This window comes from Myotis daubentonii, chromosome 1 (genome assembly GCF_963259705.1).
Source record: "Myotis daubentonii chromosome 1, mMyoDau2.1, whole genome shotgun sequence".
NCBI classification, from domain to species: Eukaryota; Metazoa; Chordata; class Mammalia; order Chiroptera; family Vespertilionidae; genus Myotis; species Myotis daubentonii.
Window position 1 is genome coordinate 197,057,732 of NC_081840.1, and position 18,483 is coordinate 197,076,214.

An 18,483-nucleotide genomic window follows, 5' to 3' on the forward strand; every position below is an offset into this window, starting at 1 on the left:
GAGATAGATGTTGAAAATGAGAATTTCTACTCACCAAACAAATTTCTCCCTAAGAAAACCCAAATCCTAAATATCACTGTTTGTAGAGAAATCTATTTTACTGGTGACAAGGCTAGCCTTTGAGTATTCCATTCATCACATCCTTAGCACAAAACTTTTCGGCACTCAAGCCTTTTTTTCTTCCACACTGACAAAATAGATGTTGCTAGAATCTATGGAAAATTGGGTCAGTAAATCAGGAAACTCTGATCTGTTTTAAACAAAGATCAAGTCTTGGGTTCTTTTCGTCCTTTTAACTCCTCAGGTCAAAATGTGTGAATTATGGTTGATGAGAAACCTGACTTCTTTCCTCACATTGAAACCATTATGTCCTTCCTAGTCTTTCATCAAATCTATCATGTAATAGACTGTTTACTAAGTCCCATAGAGGAACTTTCCACCAAATGTTATTACTCACTCACTGAAAGTGTATTAGTCACGACTCCCCAGACATACAGAACCAATAGGATCCATCTCTCTCTCTCTCCAGATAAAACAACATAGCAAGACAGATTTTATATATAATTCCACAATTATTTATATATAAAAAGAGGAACAAATTTATTTTAATTGGTTTATATAATTATGGAGGCTGAGGAGTTCCAAGATCTGTACTCAGCAAGCAGAAGATGACCCAGGAGAGCCAATGGTATGGTTCTAGTCTGGGTCTGAAAGAGAAGCAGGAGAGCTTATGGTGTTAGCTGCAGGACAAGGCCAAGTCCAATGGAAGGAGAAGACTGATGTCCTAGCTCGAAGACAGGCAGAGAGTAAATACTCCTTCATCCACCTTTTCGCTCTGCTTAGCACCCAGGGGTAGAGGACCTTTTTTCTGCCGAGGCCATTGGATATTTATAACATCATTTGCTGGCCAACAAAATTATCAACATAAAAGTAGCCTGCTATATTTGGTCAAACATTTAATTAACTCACACCTCATGCCTTGGCAGGGCCAGACCAAATGCTTTTGCTGGCCTTATAGGACCACGGGGCCAGACTATTCCCCTCCTCTGATTTAGACTTACAAGAGATTAGACGAGACCCACCCATATTAGAAAGGGCAGCCTGCTTTACTCAATCTACCAATGCAATTGTTAATCTTACCTAGAACCATCCTCACAGACACACTCACAATAATATGCAAACAAATATCTGAGTACTTTGTGACCCAGTCAAGATAACACATAAAACTAAAAATCAGAAAAAGTATTTGAAAATGTGTGTCATACAGTGACCTATTGTATGTGATAAATCATAATCTATGTTAACAGATAATTTATAGAGTTAAGCAACAGAAATGGGGCTCTAGAGAAGCAGATCCTGATATAAACTAATTATCTGAAATGTAAACATAAGGATATTGGGATTAGAATGAACAAATATAGGAGGAAAAAAGATAAAGCATTTCAGATCATAAAAGACCGTGTCAAACTCTGGCCAGATTTTTATTTTCCACTAGCCACAGGGAGAACGTTGGTCTCAGATTAAATGGTTTTCCTCTGTTTAGAACCTAAAATATGAACCTCTCAGTGAAGTATTGATTGAGTTAAATTTTAAATTGAGACTTTTAAAAAATTATATTTCTCTCAAACAATCAATAATCTTATTTAGTTACAAATGCAAATATATTATTTTTTTCTGAAGGCTTTAAAACATTTTGCTGTCTTTCTGCTAGTTGACTAAGGTCTGAGAGATGAGTTAAATGAGTGGAAATAGTTTTGGTAAATGCCCATATTTGAGATAATTTTCTCTTCAGCCTAATACAGATTTTCCTGACATCTCACAGAAAGCATTCTTGTCAGACATCCAGGCCACAGATATAAGAAGACAACAAAGAATTTCATGGAAGTTCTTCAGGGCAAACAATTCAGGCAGATTATTAAATTCAACCTAGTGAGTTATTTTTTTTAAGATTCACACATGAGTAAATGTTTAGGGAAACTTGATATCCTAATATGAAATTTGGTTTGATATGCCACCCACTTAATGTGTTTTCTAGGTTAAGGGCTCATGATATTTTTTCAGCCACAGACTGTTTGGCATTTGTCTGGGAAAGCCTGTGAAAATCTCAGAATAATATTTTTAAATTAAAAAGAAAACAATACAAAGGGATTATAAAGGAAGCAAATATATAAATATTTAAAAATATATCAATGATATGTTTACTGTGGAAGGCATCTTAGTGTACCACTCAGATATGAATGGAGAGAACCTTCTGTGAGGAACACAATTGATTCATAATCTTCAGTTCTTTCAGCTTTAGGGTCTACTCAGCTTTCACACCAAGCCTCTTTTCTACTTGGACAATGACTAAGCCCAGCAGAGTTATACACTGTGGCAATCCCAACTAACATGGGCTTCATCTAACAAATGGTCCTTGCACTGTGCCTTCTCCTGGGGTCTGGCGAAGACCTTCTTGGAGGTGCAATGCAGTCTGAGGCTTCCTCATAACAGTCCTCCTTTATTCCTGACTCTTCTCAGAAATTTTAGATCAGCATTATAATCTAACACTGCCTACTCTTGTTCCCTCTGCTCTTTACCCTTCACAAGCTTTCCTCCTGATTTTTTTTTCATTTTTAATTATCTTTTAATATCTGCCTCCAGGTAAGCCGACTAGCATGTTAATTAACTTATCATTAAGTTATTAATGAATCATCATGTTACTAACCCATTTAACAAATAATGTAGGATAGTACCTAATAACAATTTTAAGTGATGATGAGCCTACATTTATTTCAAAGTATATTGAACTAAAATATGCTCAGAAAAAAATCTGTAAATCATATTGCTGGCAAAATTCCAGGTACTGCTATAACACATTCCAGGTAGATTATAGTTTTGCACACATACATATCTGATAGAAATGCTAAATTTTAGTATATCTGATGGAAATGCTAAATTTTAGTGCAAGAACAGTCATAATATAGGTGTACCTTCCCCATCCAATTTTAAAGATATGCTGAATAACATCCTGGGTGTTCAAGGACTATAGCAAAAGAACTCTCTGCTAGGCAAGAGGCCTATAATATTGGTCAGAAGTAATGGTCAGTCTTATGTCAAGCTTTCTTTACCGAAAATGTTAGGCCACAATATATTGCCTAAAGAAATACTGTAAAACTCTATGCTTGACATTTAAGTATTATTTTATTGATTTATGCAAATTTGTTTATTTTTTTTGGGGGGGGGAGATATATTCACCTACAATCACCCATATTTTTAGCATTAATACCATTATTCTTGTTTTGTAATTTATAAATAAGATTCTTTGCTATCTCCTTGAATAATTATAGACTTTTTTGGTACGTTTCAGATAGGAACCTTAAGATTAGTATATATTCAGCAATTTATCAGAAAACAGTCATAACTATAGTGATTTCTTTTGAAAAGAATCCAGGCTACAATTTGCTTTTCTGCAAAATAATGAATAATTAAGGTGTATGATTTCTAATGTTTTCATATTTGATTAAGTACCACTTAAGAGTTGACTGAAAGTGACCTCAGATCAACAAAACAGGGCATTCAAATGAGAAATCAAAATTAGATTGCCCAGAGTTATTATTTCTCACTTCTACCCCATTCCTTCTATGAACTTAGCACCTACCCTTTCATCCTCATTACTTACATTTAACATAGAATTTGAATCACATCTCTCCAAATTAGTAGTGCCTATAATTTCTTTGAGGATCACTATATTGTCCTCACCTCACAGTTCCTTGATAATTAGAACTCAATCTTTATCTCCATTTCTATTTATCTGCATTTCTATCTAGCCACTCACAAAGTTATTCCAGGTATTCAGTCACTGCTAGGAATTGACATGTTGAAATCATCAGCTTCTGCCCTAGTTGGTTTGGCTCAGTGGATAAAGCACCAGCCTGCAGACTGAAGGGCCCCTGGTTCCATTCAGGTCAAGGGCACATGTGGGTTGCAAGCTTGATCCCCAGTAGGGGGTGTGCAGGAGGCAGCTGATCAATGATTCTCATCATTGGTGTTTCTACTCTCCCTCTCCTTTCCTCTCTGAAAATCAATACAAATATATTTTAAAAAATCATCAGTTTCTGAACAGTCCCTTCTGAACAGAATCTTCTTTTTATGGATTTTTCTCTCCCATAGAAAATTCAAGTCAACCTAATTTTGAGCTTCAGTCCCTAGACTTTGTCCTATTTTTTTAATTAATCACTTATTTCCTGACTTTCGTTGTATTATAGTCTAGGTATAGAATGCAAAACTTTTATGCTTACATCCTATAGAGAAGATGTCATTAACTGTCCTGGAAGATCAAGATTCTGGAATGTTGGGGCCTTAAATATTAAAGAGGAAACATTCACTGAGCTACATTTATAGAAAAGATAAATCTGTGGAGAGAAAGAAAGTACTAAATGTTCCACTCTATCCTTCACTAGAATAGAAAGAAAAAAAAAAAGTAGAATACCAGTCTGTACTCTGAGGGGTTTGGATTAATTTAGTAAAGATGCAAATGTTATATTATGTTTTTCAATTCTTCTCCACCTACAATAGTAAACAGAAAAATCTCACCTTATTATCTTAATGATTATTGGATAATGTAAAACCAGATAATGTCACTCCAGCCTATCAGGAAACATATTGCACATTACAGATGTTGAATCTTACAATTGTCCAATTATGAAAACATCTCCATTAATAACGCACAGCAGATTTCACCCCAAAGAGGAGGGGGACATAAAGCAGACCTTTCCCAGTAAACAAAGTGGACACAAAGAACGTTATTGAAGAGATGAACTTCCTAGAATTGCAGTCTGATGATAACCTTTGGTACCTCCAAGAAATGTAGCTATAGATTTCAATATACAGATAATGAAGTTATACCTGAAGCCTGAACTTTGAAACATGGCAACTATGAGATTTCCAATAATTATAAAACCTGAGTTAATAAAACAGTCCCTTCCAACTTAAGTGGACAAGGAATATGGGGCAGCGTGATTCTTTCAAAAGAATGAGCAGGTAATAGACATATCATAATAAGTAAAAACTCCAATCTGAAACTGGAACACCAATTTATTTTAACTATTGAAGCAATCTCTTGGTGAGTAGTTATTATGTCATCTATTTATCTATCTACTCATTTTGCTATATACCCAAAACACATTGGTGGTGTTTTTTGGTTTGTTTTTTTGCAAACCATATTTAATTCATATCATGATGTATGCATTATATTTCACTAATAGTTTTAGCTAAAATATCATTACAGAAATTTCTAAAAACAAGTATCTGTATGTGCTGAACACTCAAACATAAAGAGTCAAGAGTTCATACATTGAGGCTGTGTTTTACACACACTTTCACTGTACTCTAATGTTTAATTCTTAATGACACTTCATTGCAGCTTACTTAAGAAAGCCATATTTCACATGAATGCGTGTCTGTACTTATACTACACTTTAAAACAATTAGAACATTTTAGAATTATAATGTTCATTGTCATAATACTTTCAATGATGACTGCACTTGCTTTGACATTCCATACTTAAAATGGGGCGTGGGTGAGGGGGGATTGAGCAAACAAGAAAAAAAAAGAGAAAGAACTCATGGAAACAGACAACAGTGGGGTGATAAGTGTTAGAGAGGTGGGTGGAGATTGAAGATGGTATAGGGGAGATAAATGGTGATAGGGAAAAATAAATAGAAAAAATAAATTCAAAATGCTTTTGCATACCATTTAAAGACACTTCAATAAACATTATGGTGGGAGAAACAGACTACTACGAAATGTATCAATATGTCAATACATGCACGAAGTTTTACATGTTAAATGATGTAATTCATACTCATCAGCCAAATAAATATTTTTCAAGCAGCCACCTTAATTTAGATAGGGTCGTGTTAATTTCTTGGGGAAAAAATGACTTCAGTAGTTAAGAACAGCAGAAGAGTCACTCTTTCTTGAAAAGTCTTTTGTGTCAGGAACACAGTTAACATCTACTTATTAAATGACTTTCTGTAATACAAGACGCCATTTGTTTGAGATGATCAGCAGGTGAGTATAAATAATTATCATTGTATGTAGAGAAACTCATCAACACAGAGATATAAAAAAAAAGTGAATTAAGGGAAATAGATTAGTTCTATTAGTTCACGTCGGAATGTCATGCTGGGCGCAGCCGGAAGCCCTTTGCTACCAGGGAGCTGAGCTGCAGGGACTCGAGCATCTCAGGCTGATGGCAAGTGGCTGCCAGGTTCGTCCCCAGTTCCTCTAAGACGCTGGCGGGAAGAGCAGGCCTGACTGAACGACCCCATGCCTGCTGTGCGGCCACTGGGCCAGCTCCCGCCCCGGCGTCCGTCCGCGCCCCGACAGCAGGCGCTGGCAGGTGTGTCCTTCACCAGCCTGGGAGGGAAGGCGGGGCAGCCTGGCAGCCAAGCCTCAGGCGGAGACGCCCTGGTCAGCGTGGTGCGCTCCTCCCGCAGCAAAGGCGTGTCTGCGGCCCAGCAGGACCACGAGGGTCCCTGCCACCAGGGGCCTGGCTTTGTCCGCCCACGAGGGAGAAAGAGCCACGGCGCAGCCTGTGTTCCGTGTGGCTGGTCCTTGCCGATCAGCCGGTGTGGAAGCCGTGCCTGGACTCACCCGTGGGGCTCAGTGGCAGCCTGGCCGGGCTCCGGCAGAGCAGCTGTGTGGTTGCCAGCTCTGCGCCATCCAGCCACGTGCCCCTCACCTGGCTGGCACTGTTGGCGACACCTTGACAAAAGTGGCTTAAAATAACTTCTTGACAGAAGTGCCTGAAGCTGATCTCTCTGCCCTGGTTTCCCCACACCGAGCCCGAGCCCGGCAGGGCTGACCTGCTACTCACCGTGCGAACCTGTCAAGGCCTCCTCCCACCAGACTCCCTTCACAACGGTTCCCAGAACCATTCACCTTCTTGTTAAGCCTGATGGGGCTGAGGACAGGTGGAGATATTTATAAAATCACTAGGAACTAATATATATATATTGCACTGGGGATATGGGAAAGGCCTAAACTCTATTACAATTGGATAGGAACTGTCATCAATTTAGAAAAATATGGGCTGAAAAACAACCCTCTATTTTAGTATTTAGGCTTGAAGGACTACAGTTTCAAATAATTAATTTTAAAGAAATAAAAATTAAAAACGTGTGAATTTACATATGCATATTGATAAATATCTCAATAGGAAATAAGATTCAATAAGACAGACAGGATAACTTTCCCTGCTTTTCCCTATGGGTTTCGACAGTTGCCCTGGCCTCATCCATTATGGAATGGTAGTTCATACACACTTTACTCCCTAACTCTGGCCCCTTGTCCATGTGCTACCATGTATGTCCTAGTGGCTCATACAAATACCTTTTGTGTAGCATATTCAGTGAAATATTTGTGTAAATAGAAGAGAATCCTTTATTGATTTGAAGTTCTGAGAAAAAAGTGAGGTAGAGAATTAAGCATTCAGTAAACACATGTTAAAGGTACAACATAGGAAGAAGGATGACAAATAGAGCTGAGGTAGCTTACAGTATGGAAGTTCTAGGAATCCATTAACACATTTCTAAGAGGAAGACTTTAAGTCGGGACTAGAATGAAATAGTACCTAAATTCCTACCCACTCTTAAAAGCTCATGCTCAAATTCCCTTTCCCCATAGATAAAAGGGAATTTATAGAACACCTCAAGCTCCAAGGTTCCATCTATGTTATGATAGTCTTTACTTAAAAAAAACACAAAAAACAAAAACAAAAAGAAAACAAACTTTGTATAAGAGTTTAGACATTTATTTCACACTTTTCCAAATTAGATAATAACGCTGGAAGAAGAGGTCATGTTTCTTTTTGGATTTTTTTACAATATGATCAATTATCGATACCTTGTCTTTCATAAATGTTTATATGTTTTTATTTTGGAATTCCATTTTTATCAGAAGCATGAAAACAAAATTGCTTAATAGCTCCCTTTTTTTCCTACAATGAAATTGTGTGTGTGTGCGTGTGTGTGTGTGTGTGTGTGTGTGTGTAGTGGGTATTTGCTTTGGTAATATCTATAATATATTCTTTACTAATTACCTTATTTAATAAAATGCATTATCAAGACATCATTGATTTTAGACTTCTGTAACTGTGTAATACAGTAAGTAAAATAGTTCCTGTCTAGAGAATAGTTGCTGTGCTTTCCCACAATCAGTTGATTTCTTTGAGAGAAGGAAAAAGCCTAGTATGTGGATTTTAACTTTTTCATGCAGATCAAGGCCAGTACCAAATGAGTGTCACCACCCAAACTCTCATAGAATAAATTACAGTATAATGACAAATCAGAGAGTATCTGGAACCATGTAAATTGTTTTTATTCCCCTTTTCAGCAATACTTTTCTAAATGTGCTTAGAAATTACTTTAAGGAGGGTGCACAAACACTTTCTCCTCCAAACTTTAATTACTCGTTAGACTAGGAATTTGAGTCTGGATTGAAGAATCTTTATTACATAGGCAAGCTGTCTCCACAGAGGGTAGACTACAGTCATTAGTTATCCAAATATTAGAAACTTTAATTTTGATATGTCACGAAAATAATAAGAAAAGGATTGTGCTACTGACCTATAACAGAAATTAGAATGAAAATCATAGAAGAGAGGTGAAAGGAGAGGGGAGTTTGACCAAAAGAAGCAGTGTATCTACTTTACCATTGAGATAAGCAGTTTATCTCAATTACCCATTACATAAATGTAAGACATCCTTTAATCCTAAAATTATTTGAGATTAAAACTTTAATTAGTTTTTATCCTTAGTAAAGATAGTACTTAAAACCTTTAATCCTAGATCTCAAAGCCAATTAACAAATAAATCCTCAATTTTCCTATGAAAGAATGTACACATATTTGCTTCCTCATTTATAGTTTGAGTCACTGTAGTACAGAGATTCATTCTACATTATAGCCTAGAACAGCAGGACAGGGGAAATAAATTAAAAAAAAAAAAACACATGGGACTATGTCAAACTAAAAAGTCTTTGCACAGCAAAGGAAACCAACAACAAAATGAAATGACACCCCAGCCAGTATGAGTGTTGACCCATGAACAAAGAGGTCACTGGTCAGGGCACATGCCTGGATTGCAGGTATGATCCCAAGAAGGGGGCATCCAGGAGGCAGCCGATCAACGTTTTTCTCTCACCTATATTTCTCTCTCTCTATTCCTCTCCCTTCCTCTTTCTAAAATCAATAAAAACACAAAATAAAAAGACAAACCACTGAGTGCGAGAACATATTTGGCAGTGATACATCTGATAAGGGGTTAACATATACACTTTATAAAGAATTGATACAACTCAACATACACACACACACACACACACACACAAACACACAAACACTTCTCCAAAGAGGTCATACAGATGGCTAATAGACATATGAAAAGATGCTCAATGTCACTACTCACCAAGAAATGCAAATTAAAACCACAAAGAGATATTAAGTTACGTCTTTCAGATGGCTATCATTTATAAAGCAACAAAAAGTTAGTGTTGGTAAGAATGCAAAGAAAACAACACTCGGAGCCCCAGGAGAAGTTGCTCACGTCCAGCCTCAAGGCTCGGTACTTCTTGTAGCCTCCGCGCACGCGGACTGTGTATATGCGGTGGCGGAGTCCAATCTTAGTGTTGGCAGCAGGGCTTCCCAGCTCATATTTTCACTTCTTGTGGTAGGGCTTTCTCTTGCCCATTTGTATGTCTGCTTTGTAGAAGTGTTTATTTAGGTCTTTTGCCCTTTTTGTATTGGGTTGTTTGTCCTTTTCTGGTTGATTTATATGATTATATATTTTGAATTATTAACTCTAACCTCTTCTTAGTCCTATCATTGGTATCAGATGATCTCACTTATATGTGGAAACTAATGAATAAAATATACTGACAAACAAAATAGATCCAAAGTCATAGAGTCATAGAAGCATGCAACAGACTGAGATTCCTCAGCGGGAAGTAGGGGGTGGGAGGGAGAAGAGAAAAGATCAACCAAAGAACTTACATGCACATATATGCATATACCATGGACTTGCGGTGCTAGTGCCAGTTGTCCTGAGAGATACCCATAGCTCGGCGCTGGCTGGAAAGAGAAAATGCAGAGAAGTTAGCTCATGTAATAAAGGTGTTTATTCTAAAAAAGAAAAAAAAGAAAAGAAAAGAATAGGGAATCTTCATGCATTGTTGGTAGGAATGCAGATTGGTGGGGTCACTGTGGAAAGCATTATGGAGATTGCTCAAAAAATTATGACCCAGCGATTTAACTTCTGGGAAGTTATCCAAAGAAACCAAAAACACTAATTTGAAAGAATATGCACCCCTGTATTCATTGCAGCATTATTTACAATAGCCAAGATTTGGAAGCAGCCCAAGTGTCTATCAGGTGATGAGTGGATTAAGAAAAGCTATGCTTTCTCTGACTGACTTATTTCACTTAGCATAAGCGTCTCTAGGTCCCTCCATAATGTCTCAAGGGCTAAGAGTTCATTCTTTACAGTTTACATAGTATTCTGTTGTGTAAATGTACCACAGCTTTTTTATCCACTAATCTACTTATGGCACTTGGGCTGTTCCCAGATCTTAGCTATTGTAAATAACACTGCTATGAACATAGGGGTGCATATATTCTTTCTTATTGGTGTTTCAGGTTTCTTAGGATATATTCCTAAAAGTGGGATCACTAGGTCAAATGAAAGTTCCATTTTTTAATTTTTGAGGAAACTTCATACTGTTTTCCTGAGTGGCTGTACCGGTCTGCATACCCAAAGCAGTGTACTAGGGTTTTCTTATTCCTTATCCTTGCCAGCAATTGTTTATTGATCTATTGATGATATCCATTCTGGCAGGTGTGAGGTGATACCTCATTGCCATTTTAATTTTTATCTCTCTGACTTGATTTCCCCATATGTCTCTTGGCCATTTGTATGTCTGCTTTGTAGAAGTGTCTATTTAGGTCTTTTGCCCATTTTTGTATTGAGTTGTTTGTCCTTTTCTGGTTGATTTATATGATTACTTTATATATTTTGAATTATTAACTCTAACCTCTTCTTAGTCCTATCATTGGTATCAGATGATCTCACTTATATGTGGGAACTAATGAATAAAATACACTGACAAACAAAATAGATCCAGAGTCATAGAGTCATGGAAGCATGCAACAGACTGAGGTTCCTCAGAGGGAAGTAGGGGGTGGGAGGGAGAAGAGAAAAGATCAACCAAAGAACTTACATGCACATATATGCATACACCATGGACACATAAAATAGTGGGTGAAGGCCTGGGGAAGGGACATGAGGGGCGGGGGAGGCTCAATAGGGAAAAAAGGGGATATCTATAATACTTTAAACAATAAAGATAAAATTTTTAAAAAGATCAAAACAGTTTAAAAAATCTTTGAGTGATACTCTATAAAATATCAAAGCTTATTAAAAAGCTAGAAGAAATTGAACATTGTTATTGATTATGTACACCTGAAACTAATAATACTGTATGTCAACTGTAATTGAAAAAAATTAAATATTAATTAAAAATAAATAACAACCAAAAAAAGCTTTGTTACTTTTACACAATGTATACTACTCTGCCATATAAAGGAAGAAAATGTTACCCTTTGCAACAGCATGGATGGGCCTGGAGAACATTATGCTAAGTGAAATAAGCCTGTCAGAGAGAGACAAGTACCATGTGCTTTCACTCATATGTGGAATCTAGTGAACAAATTAAACTAACAAAATAGAAACATATTTACAGATAGAGAATAGACTGACAGCTATCAGAGGGGAGGGGGTTGAGGAGTTAGGTGAAAAAGGTGAAGAGTATAATAAATAAAACTCATAGAAACACACAACAGTATAGTGATTACCAGAGGGAGAAGGGGATGGGGAAAGGTTGAAGTGGGTTTAGGGGGACAGATGATGATGGAAGACTTGACTTGGTGTAGCAAACACACAATACAATATATAGATGATGTATTGTAGAATTGTACATATGAAGCCTATGATAATTTTATTAAGGAAGGTCACCCCAATAAATTCAAGAAAAAAGTTAAAAAAAAAGCTACATTGATTGGGTAAATGTATCAGTGGCAAAAATTTTTAAAACTCTCTTATAAAAAACTCTTGACTGGAATAGGGAAAAGACAGAATGAAAGATAAAAAAGCCTGGTTGTAGACTCAGTCATGGTAGAGAGATTCTATGTATTTAAAATATTTCCATTTTTATATTATATCACCAGAAATAGTAAACCTGATAGATTTTTTTATAAAAAATAATTGAAGAATTATTTAAAATTCTAGGCTAAGAGACAGTTATGAAAATGAAAATAAGTTTTGGCAAAATGGATATTGCTAACCATACATACACAAGTGAATTTACCTGAGGAAAAATTTCCCCAGGTGGTGTATCTACTGGTGAGAGGTTTTTTTTTATGGTCAATATTCATGGCTATTTGCAAAAATAGAAATTCTCAGCTCACCAGAAATAGAATATACCCCTTAAATTAGAGCTACTCTTAGAAATTGCTTTGTGACACTTCACCAAGTTTCAAGCCCAGGCTCAAGAGATCTTGCACCTTCCTATCTTCCTTCTTTTGGAACTTGTGGAGATGCCTACTGCCTAAGAGACAAGTAGCAAAATCAGCCCTGTTATTAGCCTACTGACCACCAGATAAGTAATAGGCTGTATTACTTATCCCCATAGAGATCTGCTACGGTGCTGCAGGTCAGGGGGGCTATGCAGCCAACCCACTGTCCAGTGAGGTAAGTAAAAGGTTTTAAACCACTGACTTTGGAGTCATTTGTTACACATCAAAACCTAATTGGAACTTACTAACAAAAATGCATCCCTATATTTAGAAAATATTAAAAAAACTTGTTTTGTATCCATTAGTTTGTGTTCTCATTTTTGGAACACCACATGATATAATGAATTATGAATTCCTATGATACTCTTTACATGTCTGATGCTATTGTACACCTAAGTTTTTTTTCTTATTCAGACAGGGCATGGACTTAATTAAAGGCATGACTCTAATTAAAACAGCCAAAGGATGAAAGGAATGGCATTCTAAGGAAACAAGTTGTTTTCATTGAAATTATTTTTGGATACGTTAGGAAGGAATCCTGAAACAGGATGAATTAACCTGGATCTATGGTTTTGCCTGGAAGTGGCCATGGTTATATGAATGGAGATGCAACCAGATCAGGAAGGTAATGGGAATGAATGTGCTTCATCAGGCAGTGAAATAGTGAGCCAAGGAGAGCAATCAACCTTCAGCAGAGGAAGCTAATGCCACACCACAATATGTGCCTGGAATACCTAGATTTTCTAATGTCTGAGACAAGATGAAATCCAAAATTTTATGTAAAAATCAGCAGTTTTAAATGTTAATTGATTCAGTTTAAAATTGTACTGTGAGCTTCCATAACAGAATTTTGTACAATTGAACCCAAATATTTGAATAGTAAGAGCGTATATGTTTGTGTATAGAAATAATATAGTCTTCTTTGTGATTATATAATGCTTTGGATTCTATAAAGTAATACAAAAAATGAAGGGTTCATTGGTAAGCATGCTCTAAATGGAATACATTAGGCATTATGAGCCTAGTAGATCATGCATTTAACTGCTTTTGTTTATTAGCAATGTCTCATTGCCACTTTTTTTTCTTTAGAAAGGAGAAAAATAGAAGTAATAAAATTGGTATATAAAATATGAAGTAGGGAAAAGGCTGTTTGTTGTTTGTTTATGATTTGTCAAATCAAGCAAGTAAAAGACCGCTCAGTACATAATATATGTTTAATGTGGCTAATATAAAAATGTCATAAAATTAAATATATTTTCAATGTTTATGTATCTCATCTGAAATTAAATAAGTCAACTTAAAATATACCAAATCTTGAGAGCTAAGATAAAGGATTAGATTTAAGAAGTGGGAAAGGAGGAAGAAGAAATTGGAAAATTTTACAATGGGCCACTGGATATTGGAAAGACAGGAAATGCACAGTGTAAGGCACAGAGGAGTCACCCGCTTCGTGAGTACATACAACCCAACTACAGATTCTACTCCTAGGTTTCCTTTCCCTTTTCAAAGGTGGGAATGGCAAAGGATTTGCAGTGATCTTTTTCTGTCCCTATAACTAATCTCTTTGCAATCCGTGCCACAGTAGGGAGACTTGTTTGTTGTATCTCTCAGATTACTGATAAGTGGACATTAATGGTAGAAAAAGAAAATCAAGGTCCATAGAATAAAATGATTTGGAGGGGCTATGCCTCAAGTTGGGAGAGACAAACAGCCATAAGGTAGATAAGTATTTGTCATATTTACAACTGTATTTACCTACCACAAACAGCTCAAACTTAAACAATAGACTATCAAATTACTAAATAACATAGAATACTAGATATACATTTTTTTTTCAGTTATAAATGCCAAAATACCTCAGAAAACAAGTAGAGGATTAAGTCCAGTAAAAATACGTCTTAATAAAACTGTGATTTGGATGTCAGGAAAATACTGGCAAAATGTTCTTGAATGTATTCATAAGTAAAGATTTCTTTTTCTTCCCCTCAAAAATAACATAAGTAATAATGATTAAAATCAAATTAATAAAAACAATCCAGGTTTAACTTCTTGAGGTGAGAAGTAACAATAGATTCTGTGCTACCATTTGAATTTTAATGGGTAAGAAAATTTTCAGCCACCAGAAGTTTGGCCTGGATAGAACATGAGAAACCTCCATTAATTTTGTCAAAAATCAATCGTTTGACTTGTAATCTTCTTAAAGGAAATCTGAGGTCTTTTGCTTTCTGTCCAAAGAAAAACTTCCTGTGGTTTCTTTCATACAATTTACAGGTTGTTGGTCTGAGACATTGGGGCAGCAAGTCAATAATCTCTTGAAAATCCTGCTGAGACTGGGGATCATCTAATACAGGGCATTCACTCAGAATCAATCCACTCGCTAGGAGCAATGTCCCTTCCTCTTGCTAGAGCTACCACCTGGGATAATTTCCCTAGAGTTTCTGACAGTTTGTCATCAGCATTCACTAGAAGATAAGGAATTAAAAACTTTAAGCCTATGAGGAATGGTTGGTATATGATGTTTCAATTCTCTTCTTTCAACATAAGAAAAAGGGATAAAAGATATATGTGCTGGTAGGAAGATAAGAATAAAATGAATTATGACTAACAAATTATGCTCTATTAGTATGTTCTCATCTTTTCAATCAAAGGCTTCCTCTGCAAGCTTGCTAATGTTTGTTACTATTATTATTATTAACCAACTTATTTTTCCCAATCTACTAACTATAGACAAGAATTGAGAAATAACAGGAGAGCAAATTAACATATCAAAGATAAAATTTGAGGCACTTGTGTGTCCTGGATTTATTAACATAATTTATAATTTTAATCTGATTTTTTACTGGTATTTTAGAGAATGATGCAAGATAATTGATTTTCTGTATTTTTTTTCTATAAGAGTATAAAAGGGACACATTAGATGGGGCATTGTTCTTGTCCTGGTTATAACAATAGCTCTAGGAAATTACTGTATCACATAGTTCAAAATGTTGATGCCCATCAAAATGGCTCTGAACCATAAAAACAAAATAAAACTCTTCACTACTCTGCCATAAAAAGGAAGAAAATTTTAGCCTTTTGGAACTGAAGAACATTACGCTAAGTGAAATAAGCCAGTCAGAGAAAGACAAATACCATATGTTTTCACTCCCATGTGGAATTAAAACCACAATACAGTGGTCTGAATTATTTGTCTCACAAAATCAATGAATGAATTCACAGAAAAAGATGACAAACAGAAGAAAACGTGTTTGTTTGTTTTTTGTGTTTTCTTTTTAATATATTTTTATTGATTCCAGAGAGGAAGGGAGAGGGAGAGGGAGAGAGAGACAGAAACATCAATGATTAGAGAGAATCATTGATCGGTTGCCTCCTGCACACCCCCCACCGGGGACCGAGCCTGCAACCCAGGCATGTGCCCATGACCGGAATTAAACCTGGGACCTTTCAGTCTGCAGGCCAATGCTCTATCCACAGAGCCAAACCAGCCAGAGCAAGAAAACTTTATTGAGAGACAGACTCCCTGAAGCAAGGGGCAGTAGAAAGGGGGCCCAAAGCAGGTTACCACTGAAGCTCTTTGTCTTCTATATACCTTGCTAGCTTTTGATTGGTCTTTTCTATTCTGCGCAATATCCAATCATTTCAGAACTTGTCAGAACTTGCGTTCCCACTGGCAGGATGGGCCAGATTTGGGAATATAACTTCAGTGGTAGGGTCAGGTTACTGTCCCCTGCCAGCCAGACTCAGTCCTCCCTGCTCTACTGGGTTCAGCCCTTGATCATCCTGTTCGTTCCAGATATTTTTTTCTGAAACTAGGCCCAGCCAGCAGTAACCAGCAAGCTGACTCATGTCACTCCTAGACTTCTCCATAGAGCTTCCCCTTTCCGGTCCGGTCCCTAACTTAGTCTCTATCCCCTCAGAATTTAATGAACTAACTGAACTACCAAGCAAAATAGAGACAGACTCATAGATAGAGAGCACGCAGACAGCTCTGGTGGGGGCAGGGAGATGTTGGGGGAGAGAGAGAGAGAGAGAGAGAGAGAACTCATGGACATGGACAACAGTGTGATTGTGGGGTGGGAGGGGGTGGGTGGAGGTGGAAGAGGGATAGAGGTGATAAATGATGATGGAAAAATAAAATAAAATGTTAAAAAATAAAAATACATTGATATCAATATGGTTTGAAAAAATATTTAAATATATAAGTTCATGTTATATAGAAAATGCACAAAATTATTTTGGGGATATAATTAAGTATAGGCAGGTAAAATTTTTATAGCCTACAATGAACCATGTACAATTGCAAAAGATTAGATCAATGTTCAAACCTTAACTTTTTAAAAAACTTATGAACACTCAAAACTCGTCTATTATGGAAACAAATGAGACTTTTTTTTAAATGAATGAAACATTTTTGAGGACACTATTAAATGTATGTAATAATTTAAATATTTCAATAAATTATCCCTATGTGTCTAATCAATATTTTGCTCAAGAACTTACAACTTATTTTCAGATTTTACTTAACTTTAATAATATTTAAGTTATATTTAAGAAAGTTTGCCATTAAATATCCTAGAAATATAATATATATTGAGTAGAACAGAAATTTAATGGAAACTGCAGGTAAAATGTAAAAATTATGCACATCATAAAGTATGTTTTTGGTTAAATTATCTTTAACATATAAAACCAATAAATATTACAAAATACCTGAATGAATTTCCTTGAGACCCAGTCATCCAAATCCATAACACAATTGAAAATTGTTATGTAATAAAATAGTGGCAAGGACACATGATTTCAGATTTTTTGAGTACCTGGGTTAAAATCCATCTCTTACATTTGCTAAGCTCACTGGTTCTCAAACTTTAGGATCCAATAGTATAAAATGGAGAACTTTTGATTCTTGAGTCCCACAATCCCATAATCTTGTTGAGCAAGTGATGTATGGGTTCTGATGTGTCACCATTTTTAAACTATTCACATAAATTCTGATGCCGAAGTCAATAACTTGTGAAAAGATGTTTTATCTGTATCACTTTAATGAACTGAAATAAACACACAAGAACCACTATTTATTAGCTCTAAAATGCAAATGAAACAAGGGCCTAGCTCAAGAATTGCTTTGAACATTAAAGTAGATAAAACATGATAGGAATATACAAGAGTGCCTAGCAGGAATGAAGCATTCCATCAAACTTATCTATCTGTGGTTTAGTCATTTTTTTCTTTAATTGATATGTTATCTATATACTAAAGGCCCAAAGAATGAAAATCGTGCAAGGGGCTCAGCCCTCGCAGCCCCAGCAGCTTGCCTTGGCCCTGGCAGCCATGGCTTTGTTTGGAAGGTTGTCTGGAAGGATGTCTGGAAGGACATCTGGAAGGTCCTTCAGCTTTCTGGTCTAATTAGCATATTATGCTTTTATTATCCTACTAGAGGCCCGAGGAACAAAAATTTGTGCACTCGGGGGGAGGGGGGCCCCTCAGCACGGCTTGTGCCCTTTCGCAATCTGGGACCCCTCAGGGGATGACCACCTGCTGGCTTAGGCCCGCTCCCTGGGGGATTGGGCCTAAGATGGCAATCAGCCATCCCTCTGGCAGCCTGGCAGCCCTCGGGGGATGTCCACTTGCCAGCGGGGAGCAGACCTAAACTGCAGTCAGACATCCTTAGTGCTGCTGAGGAGGCAGGAGAGGCTCCCACCACCACAGCTGTATTGGAAGGCATCAGCCTGGCTTGTAGCTGAGCAGAGTTCCTCCCATGTGAGAGCACCCTGACCACCAGGGAGCAGCTCCTGCATTGAGCGTCTGCCCCCTGGTGGTCAGTGTGTGTCATAGTGACCAGTCATTCCCAGTCCTTCTGCTGTTAGGGTCA